Source organism: Chinchilla lanigera, unplaced genomic scaffold (assembly GCF_000276665.1).
Source record: "Chinchilla lanigera isolate Chin_1 unplaced genomic scaffold, ChiLan1.0 scaffold00001, whole genome shotgun sequence".
In the NCBI taxonomy this organism is placed as follows: domain Eukaryota; kingdom Metazoa; phylum Chordata; class Mammalia; order Rodentia; family Chinchillidae; genus Chinchilla; species Chinchilla lanigera.
In genome coordinates, this window is record NW_004955402.1 from 1414158 (window position 1) to 1432765 (window position 18608).

General features: G+C 40.2%; 1 long non-coding RNA gene across 3 annotated transcripts; it reads left to right on the forward strand.

Moving 5' to 3' along the window:
• Window positions 1–654: 654 nt before the first annotated feature.
• Window positions 655–17752, forward strand: LOC106148589. Of its 3 annotated transcripts, none has more exons than XR_001234186.1 (3): window positions 655–762; window positions 1620–1764; window positions 17042–17752. It is a non-coding gene; the product is annotated as an uncharacterized LOC106148589 (long non-coding RNA). The 3 variants fall into 3 exon arrangements; XR_001234181.1 differs by lacking the exon at window positions 17042–17752 and adding an exon at window positions 3379–3440; XR_001234188.1 differs by lacking the exon at window positions 17042–17752 and adding an exon at window positions 2571–2765.
• The last annotated feature ends 856 nt before the right edge of the window (window positions 17753–18608 follow it).

Sequence of the window (18608 nt, forward strand, 5' to 3'; positions counted from 1 at the left end):
TGGGAGGTCCCCCTGTGCTGTGTGTAGAGCTCTGACTCCTGCTGTGCGTCTGGAGGCCTCTCCTATCCCGGGACTGGAGAGGAGCAGCAGTGTGTCCACAGGACGACATCTCAAAACATTCACAGTTCCTGACTTAATAAAACTTTTCAAAAGGAATAATAAAGAATCAGTGACTTCAGAGTCAAACTCAAGAATTGAGAAAGAGGAAAAAGACCAATTCCTAAATAAGCAGGACAGACATAATAAAAGCAGAAATTAGAGAAACAAAAACACAGTCATAAACTTTTGATAAGGCTGATCAAATGTAAAACAAGAAGAGGCGTACTTTCGTAATTTAGGGAAGAAAAAGAAGAAATGAAGCTGGGATTTTAAAAAGACACGGAGGGTATACAGTTGGAAATTTTTGAACAATGTATGACTCATTTCAGCAGTGTGGGGAATTGGTCTGACTGAATTAACAAAGTGCTAGATAAGCAGATAGCTGCATATAGTTTACAGAAAATAAATCCCACATATCTGTACTCAGTTCAATGGATTTTGACAACCATGGACACCCATACAAACCACTTCCCAAATAAGGTACAGAACTTTCCCCGCACAACTCTGCCTCCCCAGTCCACCCCACATATCTGTGTCTGATTTCTGTCACCAGTGATTAATCTTCCCTGCCCTGACTCAGACAAACGGGAGCACAAGGTGTTACTGGAGTCTGGTTCTCTCCCTCCAGTGTGGCGCTTTCCGAGAGTCACGCGGGTTGCCCTCGTGAGTACCTGTCTTCTCTGTGCAGCTTAGTTTGCATTTGACAAATGTACCATCAGGTCTTTATCCCTTGTCAGGGGAGGTGGGCCTTGCAGCTGTTTCCATTTGGCTATTATAGGAATTATCCATTATCTGAAAGGCTTGGAACTAAAAGGGTTTGGAATTGAGGATTTTTTCAAATTTTGGAATATTTGCCTATATATAATGAGACATTATGGGGATAGCATGGAAGTCTAAACACAAAATTCACTTATGCTTCGTACATACTTTATATACATTGCCTGACTTATTTAATGTAATATTTTAAATAATTGTGTGGATGAAACACACTTTCATGTTGTGGAATTTTCCACTTTTGGCAGTGTATTGCAGCTCAAAATTTTGGGTCTTAGAGCATTTTAGGTTTCAGAATTTTTTTTCTTTTTCTTTTTTTTTTTGTCTTTTGTCTTTTCTTCCGGCACCAGGAATCGAACTCACAACCTTGCACTTGCCAGGCAGGTGCTTTGCCACTGAGCTAAATCCCCAGCCCCTGGTTTCAGAACTTTTGATTAGGGATATTCAACCTACATGAATAAAGATGCTGTGAACAATCACATTTTGGCTTTCTGTGAACATACGTTTTAATTTCTCCTGGATGAAAACTTTGGAGTAGAATTGCTGAGCCATAGAGTGGGTGTATATGAAACTATGAGAAACTGCCGAACAGTTCTCCAAGAAGATTGTGTAACTTTAGTTCCATCAGGTGTGTGTATGAATTCCGTGCCCTTCCTGATAGCTGGTACTGTCACTCCTTTTATTTTAGTCATTTTCTTGAAAGTGTGCTGTTTTCCATCGTGTTTTTATTTTTTGTGTCTCTGGAGACTGATGACACTGAGGACCTCGTCCTGCGCTCATGGAGGATTGCCATGGGATGCGTCTGCTCAAGTTCGAAGCCCTTCTGTTTCAGCTGTTCATCTTTATTAATTTCCTTTTCACCTTCACAGTGTTTTTGATTCTACATACAAGGTAAGTAGTTCTTACTTTCTCTGTAGATTTTAGAATACATGTGTTGATATATACAAGAAATCATAGAAGATAGCTATGCATTTGCAAGTCACTCTAGAAAATTAAAAGCTTGATTATAGTGACTCTTTTAATCTGTAAACGTAGTACATCTTCCCATTTACTTTGTTTTTTTGCGTTGCTTTGTCAGTGCTTGGAGGTTGTCAGCAGAGACGTCCTACATATAAGTTGTCATGTTCATGCACAGGCATTTCATTTTTTATGAATGCTTTTAAAATGCGACTTGCCCCCATTTTAATTTCTAATTAGTCACTGCATTTAAGTGGAACAAAAGTCATTTTTTAATGTTATGCTTATATCTTCCCATTTTGCTACAACTATTTATTAGTTTTGGAAGCCTTTAAAGACAATCTATGGGCTCTCTTTTTAGATAATCATAGAAGCTGCCAAAGGAGACAGTATTATGTCTTCTTGCAGGAATTTTCTGTGTTTTTCTTTTTCTTGTCTTATTGTACTGAGTGGGACTGTTTCTATGATGTTTCACAGAAGTGGTGAGAAAGAACGCCTTCAGTTAACTCCTAATTGGAGGGCAAGCATTTAGGCTTTCACAATTCAGCATGGTGTTAGATGAAATTTTCACTTGATGTGTGTGGTACCGCTTAGGAGCTTAAGAAGTTCTCTTTCAGTCTTAAACTTGGGTAGATTTAAAGAAAAATAAATAGATAGATATCACACATTTCCAGTATTTTATTTCTCCTCTGCTGAGCCTCTGTCAGCTGTCCGCTCCAGTCAGGGCATTCATTTTCTAGGTGGCCAGAACAAAGCGGTAGCAGCAGATGGCTCAGGACAACGGGAACATAGTGGCATAGTTCTGGAAGCCACCACTCCAGAATCAGCACACTGGCAGCACCCTGCTTCTTTGAACCTCTAGTGGAAAATCCTTCCTCTCCTCTCTAAGCTGCTGGTGTTTTCCACCAAGTCTTGAATTCCTTGGCTAATAGATGCCTCAGTCCATTCTCTGCCTCGGTCATCTCTCTTGGTTGTTATCGCCCTGTGTGTTTCTTTTTTTTCTTTTGTCTTTTTGAGACAGGGTCTTGATATGTAGCTCAGGCTGGCCTTGAGCTTACTTTGTAGCCCGAACTTGCAATGATCCTCCTGCCTCAGCCTCCCGAGTGCTGGGATTACAGGCGTGCGCCACCACACCAGGCCCGCCCTGTTTGTTTCTGTATCTTCACATGGAGCTCTCCCCTCTGTGTCTCTCTCTTCTTACAAACACATTAACAATACCAGGCTAGGGCCACTCTAAGAACTCAGCTTGAGGACATTTTGCAAAACACATATTTTCAAATCAGATTCATAGATCCTTGGGGTTAGAAGTTCACCATGTCCTTTTTGAGGCACACAGTTCAACACAACATTTTGTTAAATTACGTTGATTTATTTTAAATAAATAAAGCCAGCCTTGAGCCAGCCTTGTATTCTTGGCATGAACTCCTTCAGCCGTAGACATCACTCTTTTATACACTGTGTGGTTTTGTTTGCTAGCGTCTTGTGGAAGTTATTTGTGTGTGTTCATGAAGGATATTGGTCTATAGTTTGCATTTTATTTTTTTTCAGAACATGATATTGCAGATAGGAGCAAGCAGCATTTAGTAAGAGCCATCTCCATGGAAACAAGAGAAAAACAAAGGCTTTGAGAACAGACTGGAGCAGACTATAAATCCAGCTTCGGAATCTGAGGAACAACCAGTTGAAATTTCTAGCAGTTGGGCTGAACTTTATTTGTTCATTTTGTGTACATGTATGTGCTTTGAATGCCTCTGGTGATGTTAGGCGTACTTGGGTGGACTGTCTGAGTGGTCTGTACAGCAGTAGGTGTAAATGTTGTCCATTTATGAGTGGTTGTGGCTTCTCTGAAGTTTGTATTTTGTCATTCAGCTTCAACTTACAGGGATCTGGGTGAGGGCAATGACACCAAGTCAGAAGCATAGGAGAAAACAAAATATTAGTTTGGAAAACCAGAAGAATTCAGGATTTAGTCTACATTACTGTTAGATAACAAAAGTTCAAAGACAAATGATAGGCCTAGAATATAATACTGGATGTGCTATAATAAACCTCAATATAAACCTTAAAATTCTTTATATATAAAATTCTCAATATAAACCTCAAAATTCTTTATATATAATTCAATATATAAACCTCAAAATTCTTTTTTATAAATATTAGCTTTTCTTTTATTATTATCTTTATTTTTTTAATTAAAAAAATTTTTTTTTGGTACTGGGAATTGAACTCACAACCTCGTGCTTGCCAGGCAGGTGCTGTGCCGCTGAGCTACATCCCCAGCCCTGTTATTATCTTTAAAAGATACATACAAGTTTTACAAAATGTGCCAACTTCAGCTGAAAGCTACTTGCACAGAACACAGCCATATGTGAGGCACTTAGACCGGCATTTGTTGAAACAACTATCTTCTCTGAAGAACACACTGCCCAAAATTCTTTTTGTCATTAAAGTCATCTCCATTTCTAAGCATACTAAGACTTATTTATTTGTAAAATAAGTCCAATCTCATTAAACAAAGAATAGTTATTGACCACATAGTTCTTTCAGAATTTGCTTTGCTGGGAATTTCAATAAGGAGTCTCAGGTTGAACTTTTAAAAGTGTCTCATGGCTAGGAATCCAAGCCAGGACTACACCAGACTTCACCTGAAATACCCATAGATAGGTGAATTCCTCTCTTCTTGAGATTGCCAAGCCTTCCAGGAGTGGCTTTTCTCATTCATCTGTAAGGCAGGGAATCCTAAATCAGGCAAATACCTGTTTTCCCAAGAGGATTTGTCCTCCATAGAGTTGGCTTTCACTCTTCATGACCATTGCTTTGTATCTGATTCTATACATGTTATTCTCAATATGATATTCTGATCAGAGCCTTGGGAATAAAACCAGTGTTGGCTGGGGATATAGCTTAGTGGCACAAGTGCCTGTCTGGTAAGCACAAGGTCCCGAGTTAGATTCCTGGTGCAAAAAAAAAGAACCAGTGTTTCCAATTGTGTCGTGTTATAAGAACAGACTGTTACTAACCTATGCAAATCATGATTTACCTATAAAAATAAGAGCACCCAAGAAAAGTTTCATCATTCAGAAGGGATGGAGTTAGAAGAAGAAGATACATGTTACAAAGCTGTTTGCAAACATGTAACCTATGAGATTATTATTGTTTTAGGTAGTTTAAGAGAAAGAGAAGAAACCTTAAATGTGAGGAAATAAACTATAGAAAAAGAGTGTTTCAGTTGAGAAGTCTGAAGAATTGCAGCAATTCATATCAATTCACTGAGTTCCAGTAATGGACACCAGTTCTGCCAAGTCTTGGATCGGCCATTTAATGGGCCCATCATTCTCTTTCAGAGGTCTGGAAATTCTCACCTGTGCAGTGCTGAAATCTTAAAGGTATCATAAACCTGTATTTGTCAGAACCTTTTCCAGGAATCTCTTTGAAGACCTTTCAGATTATAGCCGCTTGGCAAAAATTTAGGAAAGCATCAGATTAAAGCAATACTTGTCTATAAATGAGAAAAGACAATGTCCATGTGCAGCGTTAAGTTTAATTGTGCTAATTTGATTATCTTGTGAACTGCCTCTGTGATTTGTAAAGCATGCTTCCGGGTGTGCCTGGTGAGTCATGGAAGTGTGACCTTGGGTGATGCATGTGGTCCCTGACTCCTCTGGCACTGTTCCCCTGGTCTGCTTCCCAGCTAGCACGACTGAGCAGCCTTGCTCTGCCAGGCCCCTTTCCCATGACATTTCTTCCTTGGGGCAGCTGACCACGGACTGACTCCCCTGAACCCATGAGCCATATTAAACCTCTCCTCCTTTACGTTGTGGTATTGGATATTTCCTGCAAGTAATAGGACACCTGACTAATATGTCAGTGTTAACAGTCTGACGAGAGTTCATTTCAATGCCATTGAAGGTTCTGTGGCATACAACATTTAAAAATAATAATTGGAGTTAGGATCGGTAACATTATACCAGGACATGTTGGCTTTCTAGGAAGGTCATACAATTTCTGGCTTGCTACTTGACACTCATAGAAACCAATGCCACGGAATAAGTTTGTGCTAGAAAGAAAGAAAGAAAGAAAGCAAGAAAGAAAGAAAGAGAGAAAGAGAGAGAGAAAGAAAGCTTTATTGTAGGAAGACTAGTGAGAAGGCCAGGAGGTGGGGAAAAGCCCAGGCCTGCCTCCCTGATGGGCTGCCAGGGAAGAATTTACAGGAAGGGAGGAGGAAGCTGCTTGTTGCTGAATGCAAGAGGAAGCTTTGGGATTCTTTGTGCAGCCACACACGGTCCTCAGCCTCTCCACAGCTCACTTGTTTCTTTTTGGGGGAAATTATATTCTGGGTGAGTGTTTGTAACTTGTGACAGCAGAAGTCACTGACCACACACCCCAGCTTTTCCTGCACATATCCATTCTTGAAATGCTAGTTTCTAACTACCCTTGAGTAGGTTCTCAGTAGCACTTTGCTATTTAAGGAGCTAATGTCCAGGTGTGTCCAGACCTTAGCCAAATTCACTTACATTAATAGCAATGTGTTCATACAAATACCAGGGTTTAAACATCACCTTTATTTGACCATGCATCCACGCAATTAGCAAATTAAATATGCCTAATCAGGTTAGTAACTCTCTTTTTATAGGGATAGAGAATAAATTTTTCTGAGATTTTCCAGAGACCTTTTGGAAAATCCCAAAGGCAGTTTGAAGTAAAAACAACTTCATTTAGAATTTGATTTTGGGAAGTTATAAAAAATGTAAAACTGCTTAAATAGGACCACTTGATTACATACAGTCACCCTGGGCCCACAAAAGTGAAGTTACTCATTTAACCACAGTGACAATTAGAAGATGTCAAGGGCAAAAGCCAGAAAGTTACAGAGTTGTAAAAATGACAACACAGCTTAGCTCTTTGAACAGAGAAGAATCAGTTTTCTAAGTCTGACAAAAACAAGAAGCACAGAAAATTATTTTAGTAAAGCACAATCATTTTTCTAGGCAGATTACTAAAAGTTAAATAAAAACAGAATCCACATTATATAACCTCCTGATGTTGACTTTTCCCATTAAACACGAGACCAGAGTTTTGCCTATATTAATAATTTATTCCTTTCCATTTTTGAGTAGCATTAGGTTGTATGCATGAATGTATAGAGTTTGGTCAGCCACTGAAGAATGTATGGGTTGTTTTCAGTATTTTTTCTATTAGAAATAGAGCAGCTATGACAACTTGCATAAAGGTTTGTGGGAGCAAATTCTCATTTCTCAGGGATGAATGTCCAAAAGTGTGATTTACGGAGTATAACCTGTCAAACGACTTCAGAGTGGTCGCATTATTTTCTGTTCCTCCAGCAATGTCTGGGAGAGCCAGCTGTCCTGCTTTTTAGCCTGGTTTTGGTTCACTCATTCTCTCCCTGTGTTGTCAAGTGAACTGAAGAGGTTTTCTTTTCATTTCTAATATTATGCTTCTCTTCTTTTGAAAAAGGGTTCTCAATATGTAACCTAGGCTTCTCTGAACTTTCAGCCTTCCTACTTCAGCCTCCTAAGTGCTGAGATTTACAGGTATGCACTACCACACCTGGCATGTGGTGCTTTTTATCTGAGGAATTTCCATTTGACTTTTCTTATTGTGTCCCTCTCCTATCCAGATTTTCCACCTTTTTTATGCACATTGCCCACCTTTTTCAGAACATTCTTCTTAGTCCCAGTGCCTCACTCTTTTCCCCTTCCTCCTGGTGGACAGATACCGAGAGAGAAATGGAGACAAGGGGTCTGAACCAGAGCTTCTCCCTGGGACCCGAGAGCGTTGGTGCAGTGAACTGTCCAGGTACCTGCTACACCCCTCAAGTGAGGTCAGCTAACAAAAAGTCCTCACATCTCCATGGCTTAAAATTATGAAAGCTGATGTTAGGCTTCCAGTATAGTGAAGAGTTTGGCAAATTTTCTCCCTGGAAAGCAATGATAAAATTGGACAAAATTATCAAAAACAGCCATTTCAGGACTCAGAAAGCACACACTGAATTTAGAAGCTTTGTTGAAGAAAAGCTCAATCCTGTTGTAAGAAGAGGGAGCTGCAGCCAGGGTTGTTGTTTCCCTTCCCGCCTCCCTCCAGACTCATGACCCAAGCAGGGCTCTCCAGGGCCAGAGGGGAGGCAGTGGGGACTGGGAGATTCCTTGACAGACACTTGATTTGATTTGGTGGTGCAGGGAGCTGGGAAAAACTCAAGCCCAGCCATCTCAGTGACACACAACCAAGAAGAGTCAGCATCTCAGTGTCTTTGAGTTGAAAAGCTGGGTGAGGACAGCAGCAGCAAGTGCATGGATTAAAAATACAGTGGAGTGAGCTAGGGACTGCAGTCGCCACGGTGGGTCTTGATGAGATCTCACATGCACCTGTGATATCTTATTATTTAATTTAATCATCATAAAATCCCCCAAATTAAAACTTTTCCTCTCATTTTAAAATTAGTACATTTGTAGTACATAACGATTACATCCCTCATAGGGAATCGGTGTGTGTACATATCTTAACTCTCTTTTAAATCCCGTCCTCTCCTCTCCCTCCCTCCCCTGCCATCTCTTGATCCCTTTCCCATTTGAGAGGGATCTGTCTCCCTATTTCCTATTATCAATCATTTATTTTGTTCTTTATTTATACTTTAGGTTTCTCATATAAGAGAAGCTATACAACATTTATAGTTGTGTGTCTGGTTTATTTCACTTAACATTATGGCTTCAAGGTGCATTTATTTTCCTACAAATGACTCAAATTTATCCTTCTTTATGGTGAGTGGCACTCCATGTGTCTGTTATGGTTTATATCCAGATGTCCCCCCCAAGCCTCACGTGCTCAGAGGTGGGGCTTTTCAGAGATAGTTGGATCTAGGGTGTGTGACACTGGGATTAAGGGTGTGTGATAACTAAGTTAGTTAAGCATAGTTCTGAGTGTGGATAAGCCCCACCCTGGGTATAGGTGGCACCATTCAATAGTTTATATCCTAGGTGATATAAAAGGTAGAGTCACTGCTTGCTGCTTTCTGTCTGCCCTGCCACGGACTGTTTCTCCTCTGCTATGCTCCTCTGCTATGCCATCTGCCTTGAAGCCAGCTGACTATGGTCTGAAACCTCTACAAACTGTGAGCTAAAATAAACATCTCTTTTAACTTGTGGGAGTAGGATATTTTGTCCCAGCAATGAGTGTGTACCTACCACATTCATAGTAAGACAGTGCATAAATGCTACATTTTCTTTATCTATTCATCTATTGATAGATATATAGGCTATTTCCAAGATGTAGATATGAATTTTGCTGCTATATATATTAGCATGCATGTGTCACTGCAATATTATTTCTTTAAGTCTTTAAGGAAGATACCTAAAAGGGGAATACCTAGGTCAAATGGAATTCCTAGTTTTGAGTTTTTGGGGAATCTTCAAACTGACTTCTATAATGGTTGTACTATTTTACATTCCTACCAATAATGTAGAAGGAGTTATTTCCCTGCAGCATTGCCAATATTTGTTATTATCTGATTTCTTGATGATTGCTATTTTTTCTAGAGTGAGATGGAATCTCAGTGTTGTATTAATTTGCATTTTTTATTGGTCAGAGGTGTTGAACATTTTTTCATGTATTTATTGGACATTTGTACTTCTTCTGAGAAGAATCTGTTCATTTCACTTGCTCATTTTTTCATTGAGTCTTTTATTTTAGGGGCTTAAGTTTTTGAGTTTTTATACATTTTAGGTATTATCCCTCTCTCTGAGGCAGAGCTGGAAAATTTTTCCCATTCTGTAGGTTGTCTCTTCACTCTCTTGGCTGTTGTTTTCTATTGGTGTGCAGAAATTTTTAAATTTGATATGATCTCATTTGTTGATCTTGGTAGTATTTCTTGTGCAGTTATGGTTCTGTACAGAAAGTCCTCGACCTACACCTATGTCTTCAAGAGTTTTACCCATTTTATATTCAACAGATTAAGTGTTTCTGTCTTAACATTTAGATCTTTGATCATTTTGATTTTAGTTTAGTGCGTGGTGAGAGACACGGGTCTAGATTCAATCTTCTACTTGTGGATAGCCAGTTTTCACACCACCACTCATTAAAGAGGCTGGCTTTCCTCCAGCAAATGTTCTCGGTACCTCTATCAAAGATCAATTAGCTGAATGTGTCTAGGGCTGTTTCTACATCCCTATTCCAGTGGAGGTGAACCTATGGCTTCTGTGTTGCAGTGAGCTGTTTATACCAATTGAAAACTCTAAAATGTTCACCACCACTGGCCTATTCTGTTCCACTGAGCCACATGTTTGGTTTTGTGCCAGTACCATGTTGGCTTTTTAAAAAATCACTGCAGCTTTGTAGGGCTGTATAACTTCAAGTCTGGGATTGCAATGCTTCCTGCTTTCCTTGTCACCCAGGATTGCTTTTGCTATTCTGGGTCTCTGGTGGGTCCATATGAATTTTAGGATTGTTTTCTCTAGTTCTCTGAGGAATGTTACTGGCATTTTGATTGGTATTGCCTTGAATCCGTATATCAGTTTTGGAAGTGTAGTCATTTTGACACTACTGGTTCCACCTATCCAGAAACAGGCTATCTTTCCATTTTCTGATTTCATTTTGAACTCCTTTTCCAAAAAACTGTAGTTTTTGTTGCAGAGGTCTTTCATTTCCTTAATTAATTCCTAAGTATTTAATTTTTTGATGCTACTGTGAATGGTATTGTTTTCCTAGTTTCTCTCTTCACTATCAGTGTCTGTTAGGTTTTGGCGCTATTGAGTGACACCGATGGAGATGAAAACAAGCCTTTATTGTTTGCATGGGAGGGTTGCAGGAGATTGCAGGGATCCTCAGAGGAGGGAGCTGGAGAACAGGTTTTCATTAGGTCAGACTAGGGGCAGAGTTAAAATGAGCAGGTGATGTATCATGTTCAGAAGATCAGAGGGTTGTTGCTGCATGTGTGAAAAGGAAATAGAGAGTTTATTTTGAGATTAGGGGAAGAACATGGAAGTTGGTCTTGAAGGGACACATTGTCATTTTTTGTATCAAATGTTATCTTGGATCACTACTGTTATCCCATATAGGAATAGAAAGGCAACTTTATGTGGAATTTTATAATCTTTTGGAGTGGTGACCCAGAGCCTGACAGTAAATGCGAGGCTCAGCAGGAGATAGGGGGTCAGGAACCAGACTGGGTAACAATACGTAGATGAAATGGGGGCTCTTGGGGCCTCTTGGTGAGTGGAAGGCAGTTAAGGGAAAGGAGGTGTGATGACCACTCTGGGGATGTGGGGTGAGGGATATTGGGGTTGTTGTTGGGACATTGTTTAACCTGGGTGATATGGAACCAGGAGGGAAGTTTGGCGATTTTTATTGCTGTTGGTGTTGTGAGGGTAGCTATGTATGGTCCTGTCCACTTAGGCTGTAGTCCTGTGGGCATAGAAGATTTGAGAAAGATTAGGTCTCCTGGGGAGATGGGAGTGTTTTGGCTTGGGCCTGTGACTGGCTGTGGAAGACAGGTATTGGCATGTTGGCAGAGTAGGTATCTGAGGAAAGAGGATAGGAATGTAGTCTGCCTCAGGAGGAAGGCATTGTGAGGCTGGGAGGTTGTTGAGCAAGAATGGTTTCCCATACATGAGCTTGAAAGGGCTTAGGAAAGTGGGTGCATGAAGGAGTGTCCCAGAACCGGGTAAGAGCAAGGGTAAGAGTAAGTCCCAAATGTTTGACTTTGGCAAGGCTAACTGAACTTTGGTAGGGGATACTCTATATCCACAACTGGAGAGGAAGTTGAGGAAAAATCTGTATGTTGTATAGCTGAAGCATATGATGGGGAGCAGAGAAGAAGGTCATTTATATACTGAAGGACAGCACTGGGTTTGAGGTCAAGAGTTGCAGGGTTGGCAGCAAGGGGTTGGCTAAAGGAGTGAGAGCTATCTCCGAACCCTTGAGGTAGGACTGTCCATGTGAGCTGTAGGGACCCAAGTGTATCTGGGTCTGTCCATGTGAATGCAAACAGGTCTTGACAGTCAGGGTGTAGGGGTATAATAAAGAATGCATCTTTAAGATGTAGAACTGTACAATAGGAGGGGAACAGGGGAATATGGGAGAGCATAGTGTAAGGGTGAGGTACCACTGGGTGAATCGGCATCACTGCTTCATTGACAGCTGAGATCTTGAACCAAATGGTAGGAGCCATTAGGCTTGAGTACAGGAAAATAAGGGTACTGTACAGTGAATGGGCAGCTCAGAGAAAGCCACTGGCTAAGAGACATTGGATTGTAGGTTTAATTCCCTGTTGGTGTTTTGGAGCTATTGGGTATTGGGAAACACATGGGAAAGTTGAAGGATTTTTGAGGTGAATCAGCACAGGAGCAGCATGAGTAGCATGGGTAGGAGTGGAGGTGTCCCAAACGATAGGACTGACAAGAGAAGGCAGAAGGGGAGGGGAAGAACTGGTGACACGTGGTGCTTGAATTTCAAGAATGAGAGTCATGGGAAGAGAGATGGTGAAAGAGAAGTTAAGCTTTTGGAGGCGATCCCTACCCAAGAGGGCTGTGGGACAAGTTGGAATGACAAGGAAATCACCGGTGAAGAAGAGAATCTGGAATCTGCAGAGGATGGGTCCTGTCTGGAGGGTTGTGAGGCTGGCTGTCAACACCCACAATGGAAATCATGGATCGGATACAGAGACCCGAGAACTCAGGTAGAACATTATATGTAGCCCCTCTGTCAACAAGAAAAGAGAGTGTCTTACCTGAGATATCCAGCAAGGCTCAGGGCTCTGAGAAAGATACCTTGATGGGGTTGTGGCCCCAGAGTCCCGTCAATCCTCTTCAGCAGCAAGACTGAGCAGGCCAGCTAATGATGAGTCCAGTGGAGGTGATTAGATCTTCTGTGAGGGTAGGGAGTTAGATGACTTACCCGGTAGCTGGCAGACAGGACTTCCAGTGACCCTCAAGACTGCAGATGGGATAAGGTTGTAGCTGTGGGTTGGGGCAGTGCCCGATATCCTTCTTTTCCACACTTAAAGCATGGTCTAGGAGAGGCTCAGGTAGCACCACTCGGCTTAGGCTGTTTTTTCAGAAACCCCAAGAGCTGCAGCCAAAGTTGGCATGTAAGTTTGGCATGTTGTTGTCTGTTCTATTTCTGTTGTTCTTCTCCATTATTGAAGACATGGAAGGCCAGATTAAGGAGATCTCCCTGTGGGGTTTGAGGGCCAGACTCTGTCTTTTATAATGTGACCCAAATGTCTGGGGCAGATTGGGAGATGAAATGGGAGTTAATAAGGGTTATTTGCTCAGGGGTTTAAGGATCCAGATTAGTGTATTTGGTTAGGGTATCAGTAAAGCGTGTAAGAAATTCAGGAGGATTTTCATCAGTGTGTTGGGTTTATTCCTGAAGTTTTTGATAATTAGTTTACTTGTGGGAAAGTTTGTTTAGACCTGCAGTAATGCAACCAATCGTTGTAGCCATGCACCACGAGCCATTATTTCCCTGATAATCCTAGTAGGGGTCCACATTTGGTACAGCAGCAGCCAAAGTAGGATGGTTAAGATTAGTCTGGTGTCTTTGGTCAGCTTCGGCTTGTGCTGCTTCCCACAGCTGAATTTTTTGTTGAGTGGAGAGGGTGGATGCAAGGATGATATAGAGGTCTTTGTAAAGTAAATAATAGGAATTAATCACAAATTGTAACTCTTTGATATAGTTGTGGGAGACTGTAGAGAAAGAGCCTCATTTGTGAGAGATTTGAGAAAGATCAGAGCAGGTAAAAGAGATGTGTATGCAAACTAGCCCCTCTGGGCCAGCCTGTTCAATGAAAGGAAGGAGGGGTTGGCGCTCAGGAGATGTCAGCTGACTACAAGATAGCTATTGACGGTAGGAAGATGATGGCTCATCAAAAGAAGATGGTGGCTGGCCGGAAGAAGATGGAGGTCGGCTACAAGGTGGTGGGGGGTGGGAGCAGTGAGACTGGGCATGGTGCGCTGGGGAGAAAATGGCAATGGAGGGGTGGAGGAGGGTTAAGAAAATGGCAGATGGCCAGAAGGAGGTGACAGTGGGTGAGAAGATGGTGACGAGTGGGAGGAATGAGATTGGGTATGGTGTGTTGGGGAACAAAATGGTGACAGAGGAGTGGGGGAGGAGGAAATGGTGGAGGATAGGGGAGGGGAGGCCGATGGTGAGAGAGGGTGAGGAAGTGGTTGAGGATAAGGTGGGGGAGGCACATGGACAGAAGGAATATCATCCAGCAGTTTGAGAGGAGTATCTGGGGGAGGGATTTTGAGGTGGGGAGTGGGCCAGTAACACCTGGGAGGCTTCACACCCTGAAGGAGAGAGGGACGCACCCTACGGGCAAAGAAGCCTAGTATGTAAGTTATTTCTGACCATTTGCTGTTGCGGTAGCAGACACTGTCTAGGTTAGGGAGGATATTAAAATCAAAAATACCTTCCTTGGGCCAGTGGCTTCCATTATCAAGTGTGTACTGAGGCCAAGCTGTCTGGCAGTAAAAAGTATTTGTTTTGGTTTGACAGTCTCTCTGAGACCCGGGGTGTTTAAGTTTCTTAAGAGACCCTTGAGCGGAGTGTATTTTGGGGGCTGGGAAGAAGCGATTCCCATAGTGATCTGATTGTTCTTGCTTCTGTTTACGTGATGTATTAAATTTATTGATTTATATATGTTAAAAAGGTGAAAGATTTATATGATCTGAAGAGAAACCAGAGTATTGATTTGTATATGTTAAACCATTCTTGCATCCCTGGGATGAATCTTGACTTGGTGTGTGATCTATTTTTTTACGATTTGTTGCATTCTGTTTGCCAGTATCTTGAGGATTTTTGTGTCTATGTTCCTTAAAGAGATTGGCCTGCAGTTTTATTTTTCAGTTGTTTTTTTTCTGATTTTGGCATGAGTATAATGCTGGCCTCCAGGAAAGACTTGGAGTAGTTCTTCCCTTTCGGTTTCATGAAAGATATGGTGTATATAAGAAACACATTTAATCCAAAAAGAAATTCAGATTAAAAATCAAAGAATGGAAGATAATATTCCATATAATGGAACTCTCCATTAAAGCAGGAGTAGCTACCTAATTTCAGATATAAGGACTTCAAAGCCAAAAGTAAATAGAAGAGGCAAATAAAGTCAGTACATATTATTTAAGGCAGCAATTCAACAGGAAGAGATAGGAATTAGAAACATATAGGCACTAAACGTCAATGTGCCCACTTCATAAAACAAACTCTATACTGAAATGATCAGATAAAGACCAACACATTATAAGTGGGGGGCCTTAATACCCCACTGTCACAAGTAGATCAACTAGACACAACATTTAAAAACTTTAAGTTAGCAAAGGAGCAAAGATTCAAAACTATATTGGGAATTAAAGTCACCATATTTCCCTCACATTTGATTTTACTTCCAGTAAGTTAGATGACAAGGAACAATATTTATTTGTGCTAAAAGGCTATCAAAGTGCACAGGAAGCACCAATGACCTTTAGTGGAATTTTAAAGGAAATGTATCCCACCTTCTTTTTACATTTGATTTTGGCCAAAAGGCCAAGAAGCAATGCCATCTTTTTTTTTTTTTAAACTAGATTTAATACTCAGTGTACTGGACATTAGAAAAAAGTATTTTATAGTTAGGTTCATTTTTCTTCTCAAATTTGTTCCTTTAAGGAATTCCTGCTGTGATTGTTTTTCTGAAAATGTCCCAATTCAAGCACTCAATCCAAAATTATTTTAGATAGGTGTGGTTGATTTACTTTTTTTGGAACCCGGAGCTGTAGAGAATGGGGCGCTTTCTGAATATCCCATTGACTTAACTACTTCTGGGTGTGTGTACTACCATGTGTTTTATGTTACATACTTAAGGAGTTCTGCACTTCATTAAATGGAACCATAAGCTTGTTGGTGACAAAAAGAATGTTTAAATGGGAGAATTAGGAAAATATGAATGAGGAGATGGTTGGCTTGATGGTATCAAGTATTTAAAAGTCACAAACATTACTTTAAAAACACTATACAAACTTCTTAGAAAATATAAAGTGAGTTTATTTTACCTCTTACACAATGTTGCTCAATCCAAAAAGATTTCCTTGAACTGAAAACAGAGCTTTAGCTCCTGAAAATGGCAACTTTTAATGAAAGTGCGATTTCTATTTAAGTAGGTGAATTCTGGGGGAAAAGCCTATATCTTTGTTATAAAATACAGCTTGGCCATACCTTTCTTATATTAGGATTTCATTGAACTCCTTGGATCTAAGGGTTTACAGTTTTCATGAAATCTGGAAAATTTTAGGCCGTTTTAAAAGTGTTCTTTCAGTTTTCTCTTCCACAGGGATTCTAATTACATGTATATTAGCAGCCCTGAATAGTCATCCAGTTACATGATGCTCTACTTATTTATATTTCCTTACCTTTTTTCTGTTTCATCATTTTAGACAGTTTTTATTGCTCCATCTTTAAAGTTACTGATCTTTTCTTCTGTAATGTCTGCGATGCTGTTTATCCCATGCAGTATGGTTTTCATATCAAGAATTTTCTTTATTATTAGAACTTCAAATGAGAATACTGTAAATCTTCCACATTTGTCCCTAATATGCTCAGTGTTTTTCTCTTCTTGAACATATGGAGCATAGATATAAATTTTTCCATATCCATTGTATTCTAGAATGAACATATAAAATTGAACATCTTACCTATTTGAAGTGTACAGTCCAGTAGTATTAAATTCACTCCTAATGTGCAACCGTCACCACCTCGCTCCTCCCTAAATCTTTTCACCTTGTAAAACTGAGAGCCTAGACCCATTACACATCGTCCATTTCCCCACCGTCCCTGGCTTTTCCCTCCAGTCCCTGGCAACCACCACTCTACTGCTGTCTGAAGTCATAACATTTTCGTGTCCTTATTAATTCTACTGTTTATGTCATTTCTTGGTCTATTTCTATTAATTGATTGCTGTAGTCATTCTGGATTGCATTTCCTGCTTCTCTGCATGTCTAGTAATATTTGACTGGGATCCCAGAACTGTGAAGTTCATTTCATTGGGTATAATTTTGTGTTCCTATAATTTTATGGAGGAACCTGATCTTCCCAAGGTCACTGTGATGCTGAAGAGGCTCTGCCTAGTGTTCCTGGGCCGGGTGGTGCTGCACCCTGGGGACTCCAGGCCCGTGTGGGTCTCAGTGACTACTGCTTGCTCAGATGCTTCTTCTCCTGGCTGCAGGTGGTTTCCTCGTGCACAAGTGACCCTCAGCGTGCTCTCTGAAACCTTCCAGGACACCCTTCCTGCAGCTGTCCTCTCTGTGTCTCTGCCAAGTGAGCTTACGCTGCCCTGGCCTCTCCAGATACTTGGATCCTTCTCCTCAAAGCTCAGGAGACTGCTGAGCTCTTTTGAGGGTGTTGGTGCATGAGAACCCCCTCCAGGCAGCTGTGGGGGCAAGGAAAGGACCCCTCACTCACTTCCTGCTTCTCAGGGGTCACCATTCTGCACTGCCTAAGGTCTACTACAGAAAGGTCATTCTTCTTGTTTTTTGTTTCAGGAGGGGTAATGGATACAGTGAAGTCCTCTGAAAAAGCAGTTTTTAAGGCATTCTTGTGCAGTAATTTAAGTCCAAAGATCCAAATTTCTTGCAGATTCCCCTGCTCTCCTGAACTTGCAATCATATCTATAATTTTACCTGGCAAGCTCATAAAGCGGGGTGAAGTCGATATTTTAATGAATATGAAGGATAGCATTGTAGTAAAGGAAAATGAGACTTCTCTTTAGATTAGATAAAAGTTTTAAAATTAGCATAGTTCTTTACCACTAGAAAAGAGCTATGAGAATGAAAAGGGTTTATTGTGGCTCATTAATTTGGTTTTAATGTTACACTACTCAGAATTTCCTAATTTGGGCAAGTATTTTAATGTATTACTTTTTGATGCTGAGGATCGAACCCAGGGCCTTCACCTGTGCTGAGCTCAGTGAGTATACCTTCAGCCTAGGAAATACTGTTTAGTATATATACAACAATTTATTTTTGTTGGTGTTATATAAAGAACAATTAAGAAAAAATTTACACATATACCTAGAATAACTCTTTGAAAAAGTTTTGTTGAAATGAGTGGCTTGATAAGTAGAGAAAAAAGCTTATTAGAAATAAAATTATTATTTCTCAAACCAATAAAATATGTTAAGGAAAATGGAAAATTGTTTCAATTTTTTGTCTTATAGCTACCAGGAGGAGAATACTTTTAAATCCTGACTTTCCCGAAATATCTAAATTTTCAGTATAATCAAAATTTAATATTTAGAAATGACATATAACTACCACATGTACTATGTTATGAAGCAATAGTATTGTAAAATTAGGATTTACTTTTTAAGTACAATTTAAATGATTTTAATTTCTAAAAAAATGACAATTTTTATTACATAAAACTCTTTTATTCTAAATAGTTTATTTGTGATGCCAGACACAATCTCAGACAATCTAGGATCCATCTCAATGCTGTTTGTTATCAGTATGCTTCACACTGAAATATTTTGAAGAACTCAAAAAATGTACATTGAAACTCAGCTATTTGCTTTTATATATTAGCTCTTGGCTCTCAGTGAACCAAATGCATGTTTAATTTATTGCGAAGAGATAAAGAATGCTTCCTTTAGCAGTTCTGGGCCATATTTTAAAATAAGGGAACATTAAATTTGTTTTTATTTTGCAGGAATTTATCTTAAAATGTTCCAAGAGTCTTTTCAATGCATTTAGCTCACTGGCGACTAAACTAAGCAGTAACAGAGAAATCGCTCA